Source organism: Miscanthus floridulus, chromosome 8 (assembly GCF_019320115.1).
Source record: "Miscanthus floridulus cultivar M001 chromosome 8, ASM1932011v1, whole genome shotgun sequence".
In the NCBI taxonomy this organism is placed as follows: Eukaryota; Viridiplantae; Streptophyta; class Magnoliopsida; order Poales; family Poaceae; genus Miscanthus; species Miscanthus floridulus.
The window spans coordinates 46971060-46991978 of record NC_089587.1 but is presented as its reverse complement, the minus strand read 5'-3'; positions in this window follow the sequence as shown (position 1 = coordinate 46991978).

Sequence of the window (20919 nt, the reverse complement as noted above, 5' to 3'; positions counted from 1 at the left end):
TGTGGGTTGTACATGCCCTTAGCTTCTAACTTTGTGGACCCACTGTCGCCGCCCGCTCCTAGTCCTAGATTCAAAATACCGCATCCGTCTCCTCCACATGACGATTGCTGACTGCCGGACCCCACCATGCCCATGTGTAGGGATGAAAACGGATCGGATATGAACGGATATCACCGATATTATATTTGTTTTCATATTTCTGTCTGGATTCGGATTCGAATACGGATAGTGTCAACTATGTCGGATAGAATACGATTAGATATCGACATCATAAATATGCGATTTGAGTATTCGGATACGGATACGGTATCGGATGTTGGATATCCGGACTCGAATACGGACATATCTCAACCCCTCTAAACGGATTCGGTTTCGAATACGGTCGAAAAATATCCGTACTGTTTTCATCCCTACCCATGTGGCATGCAGTAACCCCACCATGTCGTCTCGCTCCGCAGGCGCGAATTGGATGCTGCGCCGCCTGTTTTTATCCCCGCATGCACCTAGGCTGCCATCTCAAAGCCACCGCAGCCGGGTTTAGGAAAAAAGCCCGCTCAAAGCCAAACAAAAAATCAGATTTTTTTTTCAAAAATGGGACCAAGTCATGGATCGAACCTGATCCTGACTCACACTCAGACTTACCATCGGAGAGGGTATATACAGAACCGTGGAGGCTTCGTAGGTGCAGCTAGAGTGCAAATTTTGAACACCCTAAAACCTTAAAGCGGGAGATTTGAGCGGTGAACTTGATTTCTTATGCATGCCCGCAATTTTCAAAGGCAAAATTGAAAATGAAAATGCAAATCACTGCAGGGCGCGGGCGTTCTGTGGGAGCGCCGAACGCGAGCATGCGGCCATGCAGGGAGTCCAACAGCGTGTGGAATACGAAGAATTTCACGGCGTTTGGGGCTGGAGAGTTATACAATGTTTGCAGTTTGTTTGATATTTAATTGTTGTCCATTTAGTCATTCATTTCCCGCCAAGATGATAGAAAATATACCTCAGTGTTGCATCCTGGGAAACTAGATTTTGTGTGTACCATGATGATTGTGGTACTTCAGGCTTTCAGCTGCCGTGGTCGCCACTGGACATTGTTTGTCAGAAACAAAGAACAATGTGTGGGGGCAGAAGGCCATGGTCACGGTCGATCGCATGCATGATTAAGCGGGCTTTGTTCAACATTGATAGTACCTCCGTCTGCATCGTATTTGGTTGATTATATATGCATCTCTAAAAAAAACACCGTGACATTAGCACGGACACTATACTAGTGGTAGTTAAGTTTTCCTCTCTCTCAGTGAAAAGTTTTAGTACACCTTTAGGACCCGTTCGTTTACCAGGAAATGGAGGTCTGGAACAGTTCCAGATGGAATGACAAGTTTATTTATAGTAGTAATGATTAGCTGAATTATTTCTGGCCCTCAATCCGCACCAAACGAATAGAGGCCGCTTAGAGCAATTAACTAGCTTTTATCTATTGCTCTATTGCGAGTGTCCAACCCTGTGCCAGCGTGATTTCTATAGAAATAAATGAGCCTGCCATGTCATAAAAAGCTGATGTGACTTCACGTGACTTTAAATCAGATTTAATCCGCTTCTTTTTTATTTGAAATAGTATTTTTCTCTTATAAATTCTTTCCGTATTTTTCTAAATCATTCAAATTCCTACAGAATTTCTCCAGCCGAATAGACCCAACGTAGAAAAAGAATAAAAACATCATTAACACCCTATGGTCTCAACAAAGAAACGAAGTGCTCACGCCATCCAACGCCGGCGCGCTGGGGGAAACGATCAGTTTCCTCGCCATCTTTTGCAGGCCCCCACCGTAGGACTGCTGGGTCTGTACGCCCATCGCCACCGGCCTTAACATAGCTCACTGCGAACCGGCACGCCGGCGAACACGATGCCGCTCCCCGCCCTCCGGCGAAGGTCGTGCGTTGCCCTCTGATGAAGGCCGCACTCCGCCGCTTCGTATAGGTCGTGCTGGCTGCCCTGCATGGCCCCTCGCTGTCCTCCGCGCTTGCCGCGTATAGGCCGCGTCGCCCTCCAGGGTGGCCGCTCTCTCGCCGCATCACCAGCAAGTAGTTTAGATCACAAGGACAAAAAAGAATTTAGCATCTAATTGGACTCTTCTATGGCAAAGCATGGAGAGATTGCATGCGTCCCTAAGACAAAAATCAAGAAGTGAAGAACACCGTGCCTAGGCCCACGTTGCCCTCTGTGCAGGCCACGAACTCGCCGTGATGGACATGCACGCTCGCCGCACCGGCAAGAGCAAGCCTCGTCACCGAGATGGCCACATGTGCCCGTCGTGCTCCGGGCCTGCGTCGCCCTCTGCGACCGTCCCAAGCTCGGTTTGCCCTGCGCCCACGACGCCCTCCACGTCGGACACACGCTCACCACCCCACCATCTTTGATCAAGCACGCAGTGCGTCGCTGGCATCCGGAGATAGAAGATGGGTGGGAAAAAGATGACGGAGAGAGAAGGATGGGACCCGCATTGAGAAACCGTGTGTTGAGGGGAATCGTTTAGACAATTTCTGCCGAATTTTTTACATTTTAACCTTTTTTTTTGAAAGTTTCTCGTAAATAGAACTCTGGAGGAAAGATTTCAGAATATGGACCCTTAACTCGGCACCATTGATGCTGGTGCCGAGTTAACACGTCTCGACGCCAGTGTCCCTAGCGTCGAGCTTCTGGGCTCGATGCGAACGTGGAAGATGACATGGCAGGGAGCTCGGCGCCGAGCTCCCTGCCATTTAACTCGGCCCAAGCTTCATGCCCGAGCGTTCTTCCTCTTCTTTCTCCTCCCTCTCGGGTTTTTTCTCTCCCCACTTCACCCTACCTCACGAATCGTCATATTGGACCTTGGAAACTTTGATTTGATTGGTACATCTTCGAGAGAAAGGTATCCTCGCTCCCCTCCTAGTTTTTTTCACATCGATTCGGTATATATTAGTCGGATTTTTGAACATAAAAATCGTCATCACTTAGGGTTTTATTCTATCCCTCAATATATGTATTATACAAACATAGGATGATGCTAAGGCGTGAAAAAGCTAGCAAACCTAGGCGCATGTAGTTATGTTATGGGTTCATTGTTGTGCATCAAATAAAAAACTCTATGTTTAGGCTTTAATGTTAACTACTTTTGGTTCTTAGAAAGAAATTGGTTGTATTGTAGTTATGGTTCTCATTGACATTTATTTGTGATGTTTTGATTTATGTTTGTTAAATTACATCCATTTTGTTAGATGCAAGAAATGTTTCGGGAGGAGTTTGGGCGAAAATTGGATCATCCTCGAGAATTATACCCCGACGCGTCTAACAAAGATGCCCATGTCCCTCCTGACCTCCCTATCACTAACTGTGACTGTGGTTTCCCGGCCCATGTTTTTCAATCGAAACATCCGGACATAGCGGCGCATTGCTTCTACACATGCAGTCGTTTTAATGTAAGAAATTGTTTTCACTATCATTTTTCTTTATTTGTGTAAGTATGGTACTACTATTTTGTTGAAATCTCATTGTGTATGACCATGAGAGGTGCTTTTTCTTTCAGTGGATCAACGGTGCAGACAAGTTTGATCCTAGGTACCTTCTTTTCGACGATTGGTTTAGAGGGAGACATCCACGTGAGCACTTCAAGCGGTGGGTTCCACCCCCCTAACCCTCTGCCAATGACGGCTAAGGAGAAACACCTAGCCACAGTTAGACGACTCGAGGAACCTCCTCTATGCGATTGTGGGGATCGAGCTGTGATAAACCCTGAGAATACGTTGAAGTTTGTGTGTCCAAACAAGCATGAAGTAAGTACAAAGTGTATGTGTTGAAATGTTTAGCTATATGTGTTTATGTACTAATGTCTACTTATTTAGGTGTTTTCAATGACAAAGTGTCGTTTCAAGGAGTGGTTGTATGGTCCTAAGAACCAATGGTCGGAAGAACCGCGAAAGGTTAAGGAAAAGAAGAAAGAAAGGGTAATTTACAAAGCACCTCCTGTCATGTGCGAATGTGGTGTTAAATTCAACTATGGCCTAGTCCCTTCGGAGCTTGGAATATGTCATTATTGCGGCCATATGGTTGAGTATGATGAGGTTGGTTATTTTTGTGGTAAACATGAAATCGTATTTTGTTTCTTTTGCTAAGACATATATGATATAATTTTTGTTTGAATAGAGCACTAGGAAATACAGATGAGAATGTTATGATGGTCAAGCTAAGTTCTTGGATGAACCGAAGAAGAGGCAAGTAATTGCACGGAAGAGGGGATATGGACCTGACTATATCAACCTATTCGTTAAACATCACAAAGAAAAGATATGTGAGTTTGCTAGACAATGTAGTATTTGTAACCTAATCGATGTTGGGCTTAACAAATGGGGATTGGAGAGACGGATGACGTTAAAGGAGGAGAGGGCAAGGAATGAGGCAAGGAAGGAGACAAGAGTACAGATGCAAGTCTTGAATGAGCATGTTGTTGCATTCAGCCTGTTCGCTTGTTGGTTTCAACCAGCTCAAACCAGCCAGCCAACAGTATTTTTCTCTCACAATAAACCAGCACCAGCCAGCCCAAACCAGCCCAAAAACTAACCAGCGAACAGGCCGATTATGTGCCACTGAGTGCTTAAAAGCATTTTTTTTGTTGCCTAATTTTAAATGTAATATAATCGTGTTGCTAACTGATTGCATTTCATACATGAAGGGATTGGTTGCAGTGAGGAATATGCCGCAGAGCTGGCTCGTGCAAGATATGAGGAGAAGAAGTTAGATGAGCATAGATCGTGAGTTGGTCGTACCGTTCAATCACCGATTGTGTCGTCTGATGAGAGGGACAAGGATGAGGACGACACTGGCAGACTGAGTGAGCTCATTACTCTAGCAGAAGCGGGCTTGCAGGCATAGGAGGCTGAGGACGATACTAGCAGACTGAGCGAGCTCATCACTCTAGCAGAGGCGGGGTTGCAGGCGGAGGAGGCTGAGGAAGACACCGGCAGACTGAGCGAGCTCATCGGTCAAGCAGAGGTGGACTTATAGGCGGAGGAGGATAACGACGCGTTCTTCACTCAAGCCGCAGCAGCCGCAGATGAAGCGGAGGCCGCTTACTACAGGCGATAGGTAGGTTAGAGCAACGTAGATGAGCCTAGCCACAACAACAGGATTGTAGTAGAGGACTGGTACTCGGATGATGAGTTGCTTACTCAGTATGTTTCAGACTGAGGATTTGGATGTGCATTTGCCCCTATGTGTATTGTCGGCACGTACTTCTAGTATTATTATGTTGTTTAATGTGGCATAGTATTAAACTTTTAATTATGTGGTTATTTTCATTATTTATGGTCTCAATATTCCACTTAATGTTACGGACGTATTGAAATGTGAACACGTGCTGCAAATAAAACCTAATGACGTACGATATTATATAATTCAACACACGAAACACATGAAATGGCATGTGAGAACATGTACCGAACCTGGGTACAGAGTTTCCTTCGACTAAATCTAACATGTCTTAGGTAATTAAACCAAACAACAAACACATAGATGTGGCATGTGAATAAGATAAAGTCATCCTAGTAGTGTGGCCACATAGCAAATTGTGTTGCACCTTCTCCATAGTAGCCTCCCGTTGTTGTTGGTGGTGGTGACAGGGGTGATGGGGGAGGCCCCTTGTTCTTGTGGTTAGGGCAGGTGTAATATGGATAATTGCAGAGTGCCTCCTGTGAATCGGCACCATTGTTGTTGTCGTCCTGTCCATCGTCCTTGTAATCGCTGTTAACTTCCCTTTCTAGATCGAAGATACAGTCCTATAGGTAGTAGATGTACTTCGCATGCGGATAAATAGGTCGAGGATCGACCCACCTAGTGAACCCATAGTTTTCTTCGAACAAGGAAGACTACAATAAATATGCCGTGTAAGTTATATAGAAGAGAAATATATTGAAGAAACAAATAGTAATAGCAATTACTCATGCTCACGGGCATTTGAAGAAATGACGACCTCCATTTATTCCCTCGGTGAACATCTGCACTAGGCAGTCCTCACCATGCATGTATTTTGGCCACTCTTCTTTCCTTTCATCGTATCCTCTCAGTGGTGCCTCTTTGGTGAAATCACTTTTGCTCTCAACTCGGAACCTCTCATAAAGAGCTTCATCAAAGAAATCAGGACCAAGAGGACCCTCCCACCTAATGGTAGTTCCATTCCCCTTTCCTCTCCCTCTAGACGACCATCCAGACATTGGTACTACAATGAAAGAAAATGCTGAGGAGCGTTCTTGTTGTGTGTGTGAATGAGAGGGAGTGAGTGGTTATTTATAGGTTGAGAGGAGGAATGGAGGCCTCTCAATGTGCCATGTCAGCGATCTGTGTGCCTCTTCACCTCAGCCCTTAGATCAAACAATTATAAGATGGATGGTGGAGATAGAGTGGAGTTGTGCTTCCTTGCATGCCAGTACTATGTCAGTGATGTGATAAATCACCGTTGTCCCTGTATCTGAAAAGTCTATTTTTATTGTCTGAAAAGCATAGATTCATTCATTATTGCTTGGTAACCCTAGATTCATCTACAAAGTGTATGTACGATATGTTTGGATTATACACGTTCTAATAAATTTATAGTTAATCTGTGTACTACATTTGTGCCTTTTTAGCAGTGTAGTATGATTAATGATTCACAAAAATAATTTGCAAGAGTTTTCCTTGTTTTAGGAGCATCCACAGTTACAAACAGAGATATCATTATATATTCCAAATATTTAATCATCCAAGGAGCAAAATGCAACCACAACGAACATCACAACCAACATAATATGTCCTACATAGTCCAAATAGTCCACAATGTCCATACAGTCCCAAATAGTTACAGAAAAGTAAATACAAAATCCATAATAGTGCATACTAACAACTACCACATCCCTCACTACCTCCTACTCTTGCCCTTACCCCTATGACCAAGAGCGCTCGTACCTAGAGTGTAAGGGTCACGCGGACGGCGTCGCCTAGTGCCTAGAGGCGGTGTAGGATGAGTCAAGGGAGCGTCATGGAGCTAAGAGGGGCCAAGCTCCTCATGCCTCTTGTCCACGTCATCATCGTCGTCGTCTTCCTCGTCCTCATCCCTGTCCCCTATAGCTGCTTGGCTAGAGGAACCCAAGACTCCTCTGCCTACGGAAGGAACGTACACATCTTGCATCGTGTCTGTCCTACAACCACAATGACCAGCTGCACAGCATAGATGACGTGACAGCCTCTATTGTATAAAATATGTTAGCTAAAAGAATCTAACGTATTAATGATATGTTTGAAAGAATATTTTTAATCTTACTTCTAGGAAGCTAAGCATGTAGTCGTCCCTGACTCTTGACCGAATGCGCTCAATCTCTTCAACTGGGCATTTGAGTGTACTGCCCTACAACAAAGTTCTCAGTAATAATACTTCTAAACAGATAGCAATAGGTTTTGTTTTCTTTTGTACAATAATCTAACATATTATAAGGGTGATACGGCTCGAAGGTGGCACTAACTAAAATAGATAACTCCTAATGTCGGTCCAAGAATGCCTAATGTACTGTTGTGCAACTTAATGTAGAAAAATAAGGCAATTGGCTTACCACTCTGTCCAAGATCGGTCCTGTCTCCACCTACCTTCCTACATGAGTCAATTGGTCGTACGTCGTGTCTTCATCGTCGAAGGACTCGATGTTGGCGTAGTCATCTTCTGTCCACTGTACCCTCAGCCTGCAACGTGTCGCACACTGGTACTAAGCTTGGTACCGCCTGAACTCACGGTTCGTGTGCGGCTCGTTCTTGTCGTCCACGTTGTCATACATCTCCTCCCATTGCTTAATGAAGGACTGGTGATGCCTCTCCTAGTCAAAAATCTTCTTGTTCTTCTAATGATCCAACCTACACGTATGTCATCATTACTTGAATTCATGTACATGTCACCATATTAATAGAAATGGACCATCACGAGACATTTGAAATATCAAAACACTTACTTGTGTAAGTCAACGCTAGTCGAGAACAGAGCCATAGGCCAAAGCTATCTCACTCCAAATTGGCGTGCAACCCTATCTTGTAGGTAAAACTCAATAGCATAGAAGCAGATTAGAGGGCACCTCATCCTATAGAAGTCATCGTCGAACCCACAAACGTTGCTCAACTGAAAAGGAAGTGTGCCCTCTCCACCGTACGGCTCCCACTCCACCTGCAACATGTCTAAACAATATGTTAGATGGTATACTAATCATTTTCAAACCAACATGGAAAATAAAATTTACTTACACTAGACGCCGTCAATGTGTCTAGCTCGTTCGTGAACTCAATGTACGCCCGGTCTAACCTCGTGTACGGAACCCTGACCTAGTTCCAAAGGTACGCCCATGTCGGTTGCTGACTTGAAGGCTGAACTTGGAACCACTCATGATGAGCCAGAACCTCTAGATGGCCAACTAGAAGACGAGCCCACATCCATAGCTATAATAGGTACACGCATCCACCAAGTGACAGGTTGGACGAAGATCGATGACACCCCTTGCGTAGCTGCCGGTATAGAAAACACAAGACTATAGAGCTCCAGCTGTAGTGACCCGCCTAGTCCTAGTCACTGAGGCAGTGGACCCACATCTAGGACGCACTGTCACCCATGGCATCGAGGACAAGAACATAGGCAAATAGGTGTAGGATCCACGCCCTGTAGTAGTACCCAACTGTCACCTCATCTGCCTCCTCGGGGCACTGTGCGAACTCTTCCCATAACCAGGAGATGGGAACTCCAGAAGTGCGAGCCCCTTGCTCGCCAAGCTCACGCCCAAGGAAGGCCTCCACTCGTGCTCTCTAGCCCTCTAACCTGCACCACCCGGTGACTAGGTTGACGTGAATCCTTAGGCCTAGCATCTTTTGATAGTCCTAGAGCATGACTGTCATCTCCCTAAAAGGTAGGTGGAAGCTGTGAGTCTCCGGCCGCCACCAATATTTAAGACAAAGCAAGATTACTTGTCAAAAAGTCAATCGCATGAATAAATGTCCATGAATGGAGGCAATGATTCAATTTAATACCTATCAACCAACGTAGTTATGGCCGCTGAGTTGAACTTGGGCAACCCACAATGAACCTGAAAAGAGATGACATCCAGGCCAGCTCTTTGCAAGAAAGGAGTGTACATGTCGTCGTACCGCATGTCTAAGAACCCACTGTGGGTTCTAGGATGAAGGAGCAGAAGGTCCTACATCGAATAAAACATAGTCTCCTGTTACTTCATGAATACATGTACGCTCACCAAATTTTGAACAAAACTTATAGATTATTACCTACCCTAGCGCTATGAGACATCCTCGGTGGGTCACCTCGTACGTCGCGTCGAGCAGGTGGAATTGCGCCATCCTAGAAAAAAAGTGAATGAATTAGAATTTCAATATATAATGAAACATGAACTTAGAAATGTATAAGTAATTGACACAAATATAAGCATAAATTGAGATATGCATAATTAATTAAATGAATACAACACATATAAAATAATAAAATCAACCAATAGTCGCACCTCACTAATCTACAAATGGCAACTTCATGAATTGTGGCCAAGTCTATCGCACTTATCGCACTCATACTGCTCGGGGTCAGTAACAAATGGAGTTCCTCTCCCATGCCTTGTTCTTCTGGGTATCTGATCCATAACCATCCTATGCCTCGTCCTCTGCCTTGATCCACGCTTGTTCCAATGGTAAGCTAGATCCGCAATGTACTTCGGCCCATCATATGGAGGCCACTCTCCTAGGTCTTAGAAAGGCATAAAGCGGGGGCTCCATGTGTGCACAAGCGTGTCAACATTGAACTCGTGAGGTATCCTCCTCTCGATATTATAGTTACGATGCCTAGCTGTTGCCACCAAATGCTTTGACCACAAGTGCATTTGAAATCTTAGAGGACAACCACATATATCCTCGACTCTCGGACCTCGCTGTCAGACATTGTACCACCCTATGCTCGACCTGATAAGTCCCTGTGGTGTGGTCAAAGCATGTAACCTCATGTGTGCCAGCTCTTTCGCTTGCCTTCTCTAGGTGTGCCTTTGGTTTCGAAGCCTATATCTTTCCATCACTCCACAACTGCAATGCATGGGTGTGTCTATCGTTGAACCAGGCAACAAGCTTATAGAAGGTGAATTGAACCAATGCATTCATGGGCATACCACGTATCCCCAATAACAACTTATTGAATGACTCTGCCATGTTGCTGCACTAAAACTCGTACCTCCATCCACCGGCATTGTGAGCTCTCATCCATTTCTCCAAATCCATCATCAAACCTATGAGCCATTGTCTACCTTCTGCATTTGATGCGGTTCTAACCTGCTCCAACTTTTCCTAAAAGTACTTGTCCTCAAGCTGTCGAGCAGCCTTCTGGAACAGATCAAAGTTACCCTTCACACCATCCTTCCGGAGTAGATTCTCGGCAAGGTGCTGAGTACACCAACGATGGTGCAAAGGTGTATACTCCTCTATCTACTCTCGCATGGCATTAAGTATGCCCTAGCGTTTATCAGATATGACACCAACCTCCCTACCAGGCCCAACCACATGTATCCGGACTAGCCTCAAGAACCATCCCCAACTATCATTGTTCTCCTTCTCAACCAAAGCAAATGCTAAAGGAACCAACTTGTTGTTCATGTCACAGGATATGGCTATAAGAAGTGTGCCCTGGTATTTGCTAATCAAGAACGTACCATCAATGGAGAAGATAGGATGACAGTGCCTAAAGGCCTCGACACACTGAGGGAAGCACCAGAAAGCATAAAAGAATATTTGCCTCCCATCCTTCCATGTATTTGGTTTTGGGATATACTCATAATGCATGCCTGGATTCACCGCTTTGATTACATTGAAAAGAACTGGCAGCTGCTCATACCCATCCTCCCAGTCCCCATATATCATCTTCCACGCTCACTGCTTAGCCCTCCATGCTTTACCATAAGTTATCACATAACCTCCATACAATGCCTCAACAATCCTGATAATTGTCCTCACCTTCATATTGGGTTCTCCCTGCAAAATTCCCATCAACTGCTTAGCAATGAGGGTTGATGTCAACTGCCGATGCCTCAGTGTTAGCTCATGGTCAGCACAATTATGTGGCCCGACAACTTTTGTGATCTTCTATTTTCCAGTGACCTGTTGCTTCCTTGCACAAACCCTCCATGGGCAGCGTTTCTTGTCACACACAACTATGTAATGGCGCTCTGCATATGAATGCAATACCTTGTAAGGTCTCTTTCGTATCACTGCAAAAGCTTACAACCACCTCTTCAAAGCAGGGAGGTTATTGAACACCCTCCTATTCTCAATTACCATGTTAGGACCGACCTCAGGAGCTTCTAGGAGCTCATCATCATGTCCTTCTGCAAACGCCTGATTGGAATGAGCAAGATCGCTGAACTCATGAACTCTAGGATCACGACGGTCGGGAAAGATACGCCTCATCATCTCAACATCACTCTCCATTAGCTCTCCAACAGGGCGATCATCATCAGAATCAAGAGCCCTAGCCATCTCATATGGCTCCAAATCATGCATAATTTCAACACTATTGGAGCCACGGATCCATCTCTAAAGTGCACTTACGCAGCAACAGGGGGCACATCCACATTCTTAGGAATGTCTCCTACAACATAAGTAGAGAAATGAGGAAAGAATGAAAGAAATAGATGTAAGGAATGAGGTAAGCTCCCAAAAACCATGCGGTTAAGACACTTACTCGGATGATTCTATGTCAAAGGGATCTCATGAGGAGGATCTGCCACAGAAACATGAGTCTGATAACCATCTCCAACTACCGCATTGGGGGCAGATTAAGCATCGGGAACCATAGGTGCAATCTCCACATGCATATAATATTCCAGAATGGGAGGGTCGATGTGTGCCTACTGATCCATTGCTGGGGAAACCCCATGAGGGATGGGATCAACTAACACCCGATGCACAACCACGTCTAAACATTGCAGCTGGCTCTTCATAGCTGATCTCACATAGTTCTCCCATTGATCCACACAACCAATTGAAATCATTCGCCTGAAGATGTTGGGAGGAGAACCTAGGTGCAGTACACCATCAACTGTAATGCCATCATCTCCAAGGCAATGCAGCTCCTCCTGAGCCCTTGCAACCATCTCACTAAATGAAGGTCTATCATTGAATAGCACAGGTACGCTTTGCATGTCAACAAACTCAATATATCTATAGCGATTGCTTTCAACGATGCCTCCATGATATATGGTCACTTGGTTGTCCATCTAGTTCAAATACGTAACAAAACACATGTCATTTAGTCCAAATTAGACGATAGATAATACCTAACAAGTACTTTCTAACTACAAACTAAGTAAATAAGATAATAACTACGTATATATACAGTATACTCACTAAATAGCTAGATCATATTAGTTAACTAAATAAATAACTTCATATCTAAGTAGCTATCTAACTATATCTATGTACCTATGTATCTATGTTTCTATCTATCTACATATATATCTCACTAAATCACTAACTAAATCAACTACCTGAGTCATCACATTAACTAGTAAATAACAAATGTTAACTAAGTAGGTACATTACATATTCATAATTTTTACCTTTCCAACGACTGATCTGTCGACGTCGATGGAGTCGCAGCGGACAATGGGTGTGGGTCAGGCCGATGATCCGGGCCGGTGATGGCATGGCTGGCCGCTGCAGGTGGTGGGGTCGACGGTGGCGCGGCCGATGACAGCGGTGGCGCGCGGTGGGCGTGGGATGCCTAGGCCTCCACGTGGCGAGTCTGGCTTGACAGGCGCGGGAGGCACGGCGGCCATGGCCGAGGCCGGCGGTGGAGGGCGGCAAGGCGGGGCGAGGCCAAGGCAAGGAGAGGGCGCGACGCGGGCATAGGAACCGGCGAGGGGACCAGGGCGTGGGCGGAGGGGCGCTGGCCGTGGCATGGTGGCGGCGGCGCGGCGCGGGGCGGGGCGGACGCGGTGGCACTCAGCGGGCTTAGGACTCGGGCGCAGGCATGGCGCGGGCGAGGGCGGCCGGTGGAGGCGCGGGTGGCGACGAAGCTCGGCTGTGCTCTGCTAGGGCGAGAGAGAGAGAGAGAGAGAGGAAGAGAGGAAGAGAGGGGCAAGGCCCATAGGTAATAAAGGCTCGGCGTCAGTCACTCTGGCACCAAGCTCGGCGCCAAGATCTACGGCGCCAAGCTCCCTGCCATGTCACCTTCCACGTTCGCTTCGAGCCTAGGAGCTCGGCGTCAGGGACGCTGACGCCGAGATATGTTAGCTCGGCACCAGCATCAATGGCGCTGAGCTAAGGGTCCATATTCAGAAATCTTTCCTCCAAGGGTCTATTTGTGAGAAACTTTCAAAAAAAGGGCTAAAATGTAAAAAAATTGGTTTAGGTGACGTGGTAAGTGGCATCTATGGAAACTACTTAGTAGTTTTTGGGTCGGGACTACCCTGGATCAAGGACGGAGGGAGTAACCGCTAGGGCAACATCAGTGTTTGATTTGAACCTGAGCCCTTGCATAAACTGATAGATATACCATTGGACTTAATCACTAGGCCATTAAATTGGAACATGAGAGTGAGCGTTCAAACCGATGACCGTAAGACTGTCTCCAACAGCGTAGGCATAACATGACCCAAACCTAAAATGTGTGGTTCACATTGCTTTAGGGGAAAACACGCTCCAACAAAGTAGGCAAACAAAGAACCCATTTTGTGTATTAGGAGGTGAATGGGAACCCAAATAAGCGTCCTCTCTCCGTCTCTCTCTCCACGCCGCTCAAACTACTGTTGTCGGCATCCTCCCAAGCCGCCCATGCATATGTGCCTATGCATGCATACTTTTGCGTTCACTATTGGAATAGGTAACTTTTATGTCCGTGACCTTTTGCCACAGCATGACCCAAACCATCGAATGGGTCTCCTGTTTAGGTTCGTGCTGTTGGAAATAGTCCGAGTATAGATATCTATGACTCTACCAGTGACCCACAATAATAAGTTTTATTATTAGTTGTGCACTTCATTATGTATGCAAGTTACCACCTAATGCACCTCTATATCAATTACTCGTGAAGTTCATCATGACAATAGTAATTTTTCTCTTTTTAATGAGTTAATAAAATTTAAAATTAGTTCATATCAATCATATGAACTCTAAATAAGATAATTCTTTTTCAGTTGTTCGTATAAATCATTTCTACTGTTTTGGGCACTTTAGGGACATGTCGTCAAGTAAATAGAGATGGCTTCTTGTAAGGAAACCTTAAAAAATATCTTTTGTGCTCCAAAACTTTTTTACATGTAATAGCCTACATATACGTTGTTGTGTAGGAGTTTCAGACATTTTAGAACTTATTTACAATTTTCTATAGTTTAAATAATTTTTTGTGCTAATCAAAAGTAATTCTAAATTAAACTGTGCGTACCTCTAATAAAATTAAAAAAACATACAAAATATATTTAGACTTGTACGTTTTACATTAAGCCACATTCAGAAGGTAGATGAAAAAAGTTTATTTGTTTCATAGAGATAATTCATCCTTCTAACTTCGTGTTACCATAGAATAATTGTAATAATATCCGAATTTGGTTATAAAATCCTACAAACTTGCATGACAACATGTTTCTGGTGTATAATCTTTTTATAAAAAATCAAGTCAATTTAACAAACTAGTACTATAAAGTGTTCACAAATGCAGAGAGATGTATCCATTTGTGAACAATGTAAGTTCCATTTTATTAAAATGATTTGAAATTTTTATGGGAAACTTATAAACACATGTTATGCCCCCATGTCAGCTTTTAGTATTCTCGGAACAATTTTTATATTATTATTTTTATTGGAGTCACAAAAATACAAGTTCGAGTAATCCATAACAAAACACTTTATTTTCTATCGATTATCAAGATGTGAGTTCAAAAGAAACATACATTTCTATATACGTTTTTTATAATTTTTGGATATTGTTTGACATAACTTATAGTTCAACTTGAAGTTACCTTCCAAAACTGCGCAGAAATAAATCTTAGAAAATAATAAATCACTTTGAAAATTCTAGTCGTCGCCCCCTATATAGTCTAGTTTATGTAAAAATTGTGTTAGCATCTATACGACTCACGTAGACATTAGTTACGGTGACTTACATTTTATTTTACAAAATATCTCTTAATTTTATTCTAAAAATAAAAATAAATCAATAGAGGGCAGGGGCCTCTCCGGGAGGGAATCTAGTCGCACGAGCAGGGGCCTCTCCGGCCTCGCGTGTGCTCCTCCTCCACCATGGCATGGCAGAGGCAGACGACTGGGACCTCTCTGGCTTCACGCACTCCTCCTCCTTCACCATGGCGCGCTCCTCCCGCCTCCCAGCCTGTTCGGGAGGCCGTAAACGATCGTGGATTATTTACTGCTGGCTGGTTTGGTGTGAGAGAAAAACATTGTTCCTAGCTGAAAATTTACGATCGTTTACGAGCAAACGAACAGGCCCCGGAGGAGGTCCCGGAGGAGGTCCCAAATCTGTGGTTGGCGCTGGCCCCGGAGGAGGTCCCAAATCTGTGGTTGGCGCTGGCCCCGGAGGAGGTCCCAAATCTGTGGTTGGCGCTGGCCCCGGAGGAGGTCCCAAATCTACGCAGGTACGAGTGAGCAAAGCAGGGCTGGGCCGCTGGCTGCCTCTGAGTAGAGCAACGCCTAGCTGTGCAAGCAGAGAGGCACAGGTACAAGTGAGCAGAGCAAGGCTGGGCCGCCGGCTGCCTCTGAGTAGAGCAACGCCAAGCTGTGCAAGCAGGGAGGCAGACGACCACGCCGTGAAATGTTGCACCCAGTTCTCCAAAAATACCGAGCGCTAACTATATGTATGCCTAGAATGTCCACGTGACACATATAGTGACAAATATAGAAATTATCAAAGACAAAGCTTTACTATATATCAAAACATATTTACACCAAGACTTACAACTATTACAAAGCACAACGAAACTATTCTTAAACTTGTCTTCGTGACTCCATACTCCACAGGTACGGTTGATTGCGGTAGCAGAACTTCTTAGGAAAACTTATCACTTGAACCACCATCTAGTACCCACCAGGATTTTGTTGATTGTAAAGCAAGTGTGAGCGCACCGTACTCAAGAAGCATAACATGAGGGTATGCAAGGCTCAAAAGGCAAGACAAGACTGAACTGCGGTAATCAGTTTTAGTTGGTCATGTTTTATTCTTTTAAACCTAAGTAACTAGGTTGTGCTTAAGCTCCCAAGGTGAAAAGTATAATAATTATCATCAAGATTAATCATCACCTAAACCATCCATAGAATCATCTATCTCAAAAAGGTTACAGGCCGCTTATGATCGAGAGCACGGCTGATATATCAATTTATATAACTCTGCAATGTGTGTACAACTTTACCCACAAGTCGTGTTGCCCATATGCCCGAGGTGATCAGCCTCTTTACTCACTTCCAAGGTAAGTCGGCAGGGTTTCACTATGAGACCGTTCATAAGTCCCACTAATAAGTAGCCACCTACGAAGGTTTCCTCATCAAGAAGTAGGATCCCTTCCCAAGGGGTGACTAACAAGAAGACCAAGAAACCAAAATACACCCTCTTGGCAGACCGAGATCACATCGATAAGAGCCCTCTTATGCCTTCTGGTAATCTACCACAAACTAGAAGAATTTTGGTACTTTGCCAAACCAGAGCCATGTAGCTTGTGGTTGCACTGTATGTCCTCAGTTGTCGCTTTAAGATTCAGCCCTTACGGAGGGCAGACTAGAGCACCCAACAAGACCCAATGCATAAGCCCCCTGATATCCATGCTGCTAAAAAGCATCATTTAACATTGATTCCATAATCCATTAATCAACATTAACATTATAACAGTTTAGTGATTGTAGGTGACGAGATCCTAACATAGAGGTATGTTAAGCCTTGGGATCAAGGGTTCCTAACTGAGAGAACCCCCGACCGACCCCTCCAGGATCGCCTGGGGGCTCGGGGGCTATACGCATCGGGTACGCTCGCACGCACCCTCCGGCAAAGGAATCAGGCTGAGCCCAAGCACGCCCGCTGCCTCTGCTCGGGACTCGAGGGCTCTCTCGAGCCTCAGGCTCCCGATCGATAGAAACCTAAACCCGATCCTTGGCTCCCCCCCACCTTTGGCGCCAGCCAAGGCCTAGGCTCGAAAGGGGTGTCTCGAGCCACCAAGGCTCGGGGGGCTCCTAAACGCTGCCCCGCAGGCGCGGCTCTATCAACCGCTCCTCCAACAAGATCACGCACGGGGCGTGACGCAAGAAAACAAACTCCTCCGCAGAGTTCAGGGGCTTAGGGGCTTCTAGGCCCATGCATTAGCCCCTCAAGCCGGCCGCCTTCACCACCAAGAAGCCTCCAGAAGGTGCACATAGTGGAGGCCGATCCAAGCCGACACATCTTGACACTCAGTGTGTTAGAATAGAGCAGCCGGATGACGCCTAGAGCTTCTTTGGCTCCATGACATCGCCTTGGTCCACATGACGCCGTTGCAAGACCCTCTTGGACTCCGACGCATGTAGACCATAGGCTCAACTCCCCCAAACCACCATGTACTCGACCTACCTCGATATATAAGGGGAGGTCAGATCCTAAGAGGGGGAGGACGATTCTAGATAGATCATTTGAGTCCTCATTCATTCAGCTCACGCTCTGCACTTAGAGCAGAGCAACCCAGAGAGAGGGGCACCAAGAGCTCCTCCACCGCACCCATCGTCTTCTTCCTCTCTGATGAGGGGGAAGGCTCCACCGGTGGCGAGGCTTCCCAAGGATCAGCACCGAGCGATCCCCTACCAAATCTCTCTCTCTCTCTCTCTCTCTTTCTCTCTCTCTTCCTTACATTCTGTTGTAACCCCCTAGATTTTGGGTGCTCTTGAGTAAAGGATCATCAGCTGCTGGATGTAGGGTCTCGATAGTCTGAACCAGGATAAACCATTGCATCCCATGTGTGATTCTTGTGTTCTTGAGTCCACCTGAACCACCGAAGGCACGCACTCTGACACCACGATGAACAATAGTGCTTGCCATGGTTTCGACCCTATGATAGTAGGCTAAGCAAAACTACCCATATGCATAACCCAAAGGTAACAAGGAATACATGATAACAAAGGTTCTATAAAGTCCTTAGGGGTTCATCATATTAGGCACATGCATATAAAAAGGTGTTTAAATGGTTATTGGGTAACAAGGGAACTCATGTTACACTTGCCTCAAATAGTGCTCAAACTTGTCCAACTTTCATTCCTGGTCATCCTTAGATAGCTCCACTTCTAACAATAGCAATCAACTAGTACAAGCATCACAAAATCCTATAAACAGCACATCAAGCATTACTTTCAACTAATATTCAGTGAAATCAACATTTCCATGTCGGACTATGCAATTTCCCAAAACCTACCTCCTAACAAGAATTATTCCACTATTGCCCCATAGCAACGCGCGGGGTTTCATCTAGTTATCTTATATTTTCAATCCCTACTAGCAATTTATCTCGCCATGCAAGTTATCCACATTGGCACCCACTAGCACATGTAATAATTTATTCATTCAATTTATTCACATCAGCAAATCGCATCATTCACTAACATATATTTAGTTGTCTACATCAGGTGCTAAATCATCCACTAACATGTATTATGATATCCATTTGTTCATATAAGTAAATATAAACAGTATAGTTTCATCTGCGATTCCCATAGCAATGCGTGGGGTATTCTTCTAGTTAAGCTATTTGTCTAGTCATGTCTACACCCCTCTACACAAGCACCTTATTAAAAGATCCTACACAAGGTATAACAAAGGTGTTGAGCTAGTGAGAGTTCACCTACACAAGTCTAGTTTGCAAGGTCACACAAACCTAAGCAACTATTCTCAACACAAGCACACAGGAGCTCCTACACATACTATGCCAACCAAGGTGCAATAGAGTGCAGAGTTGTGTTTAGGATAGATAGTCATACTATAAAGAGGGGAATCTTTAGTTGCAATGGTTATCTAGTGCCACTAAGTGTGAGTTTCATTTGCATATGCATTACACTTAGTGATGTGGTGAGGTGTGAGAAAACCCTTTGAAAAAATGTTTGTGAAAGGCTAACTCACATGAACAAGTTATTGGAACACTTGAGGAGTTAGCACATTTGAGAAAGGGGTTGAAAAGGAGCTGATTGCAGTCTCTCTGTAGGCACCAGATTGATCCAGTGATACCCTACATAAGGCATCACATTATAAGCTACGTAGCAGGCATTAATAGAGGTTTGGCTTTGCCACCAGATTGATCCGATGGTTAACCCTAGGGAGGCATCAGACTATGTGTTAGCCTATACCAGAGAGGGTGTTCTATTGTTAAGTGTTCACCAGGTTGATCCAGTGGTTGGCATAGGATCAATCCGATGGCCAAAATTTGTTTCTAGAACCTCTTTGTGTTGCATTGAATTGATCCGATGCTTGGGGCTAAGCGACGATCAGACTTTGCATTACTAATTTTGATCATTAGAGTTAACGGCTAGTTTCTAAAGTCAACCATTGGAGAGGGCATCGTATTGATCCAATGCTGCCATTGGCAGACCACCAGATCAATCTGGTTTATACGTTTTTTGTTGTAGTTTGTTCTCAACGGCTAATTGCTTGGTGGGCACTATAAATAGATGTGTGGCTGGCTCTTTTAAGTCTCTTGGCACCCTTGGATGGTACTATTGCATACATATAGAGCTCAAGCAACCACTCCAACTCACTTGCTAACTTTCAGATTGCATTTGTGTGAGATTGGGAGTGATCTATAGTGCATTGCAAATTGAGAGATTGCATTTGGTGGCACTAGGTGGTATTTGTGACTTTGGATAACTTGTTATTCTTGGTGATTGTCATCACCTAGATGGCTTGGTGCTTGTGGAGGATCGTTGAGGGGCACTCGGTGATTATTGTCGCCTTTAATCATTGGCCATTGTCAAGGGCTTTGTGCTCATCCCCGCGGGAGACTCACGAAGGGAGTAACTATAGTGAAATCAATCGAGGGTTGGAGAGGTCCTTGGTGATCTACCATCTTCTTAGTGAAGTGTTGATCTAAGGATCCACCTTAACAGGGACATAGGCGGTCGGCAAGCAACGAAACCTTGTGGAAAAATCTTTGTGTCACTTGCCCTTGTTGGTTTGCACAATCAACACTAACATTTAATTTCCATATATAATCTTTTTGCTTGTTGGTAGCTCTAGCTCTCTAGGTTGCTTTGTTGCTAGTTTAGCTTAGCTCTAGTGAGTAGTGTACCTTAGTTGCTTTCTTTGTTATCTTACTAGTTTCTAGGAAGTGGTTCTAGTTGCTTGTGAAGGGGCTTGCTTTCTTTTGACTAGGCTAGGCAAGTAGTGCTATTAGGGTTGTATGTCTTACTAACCAACTTTTTCTAGTGTTTTGAGTTTGTAGAATTTTTATTAGGCTATTTACCCCCTCTAGCCATCCATAGATCCATTCACATGACCTTTACACTATCATCATCACATGTGGTGTTCTTAGATTTAGCTGGAAATAGACTTAACCTTACTTTTTAGTAGGTAATCTAGGTTTTATCCTAGGTTTGGAATCATTAACTAAGGTTGTTGTTAACTTATGTTGACTTACAATATTCTTGTAAAAGACTAGCATATGAACACTAGAAGGAACTATATTAGCTAAAGTATTATCCATAACCCTAGTAGGTTTGGATGCTTCATTAACTTATACTAGTACTCCTACCTTTATATTCATGTACTTATAATACATGTTTGGTTCCCTAGATCTATGTTATATAGTTTTGGTTTGTCAATAGATTTCTTGGTTCAAAGAAGTCCTCTTATTCTGTGTGGATCACTCTAGTTATATTGAAAGCTAGGGTTT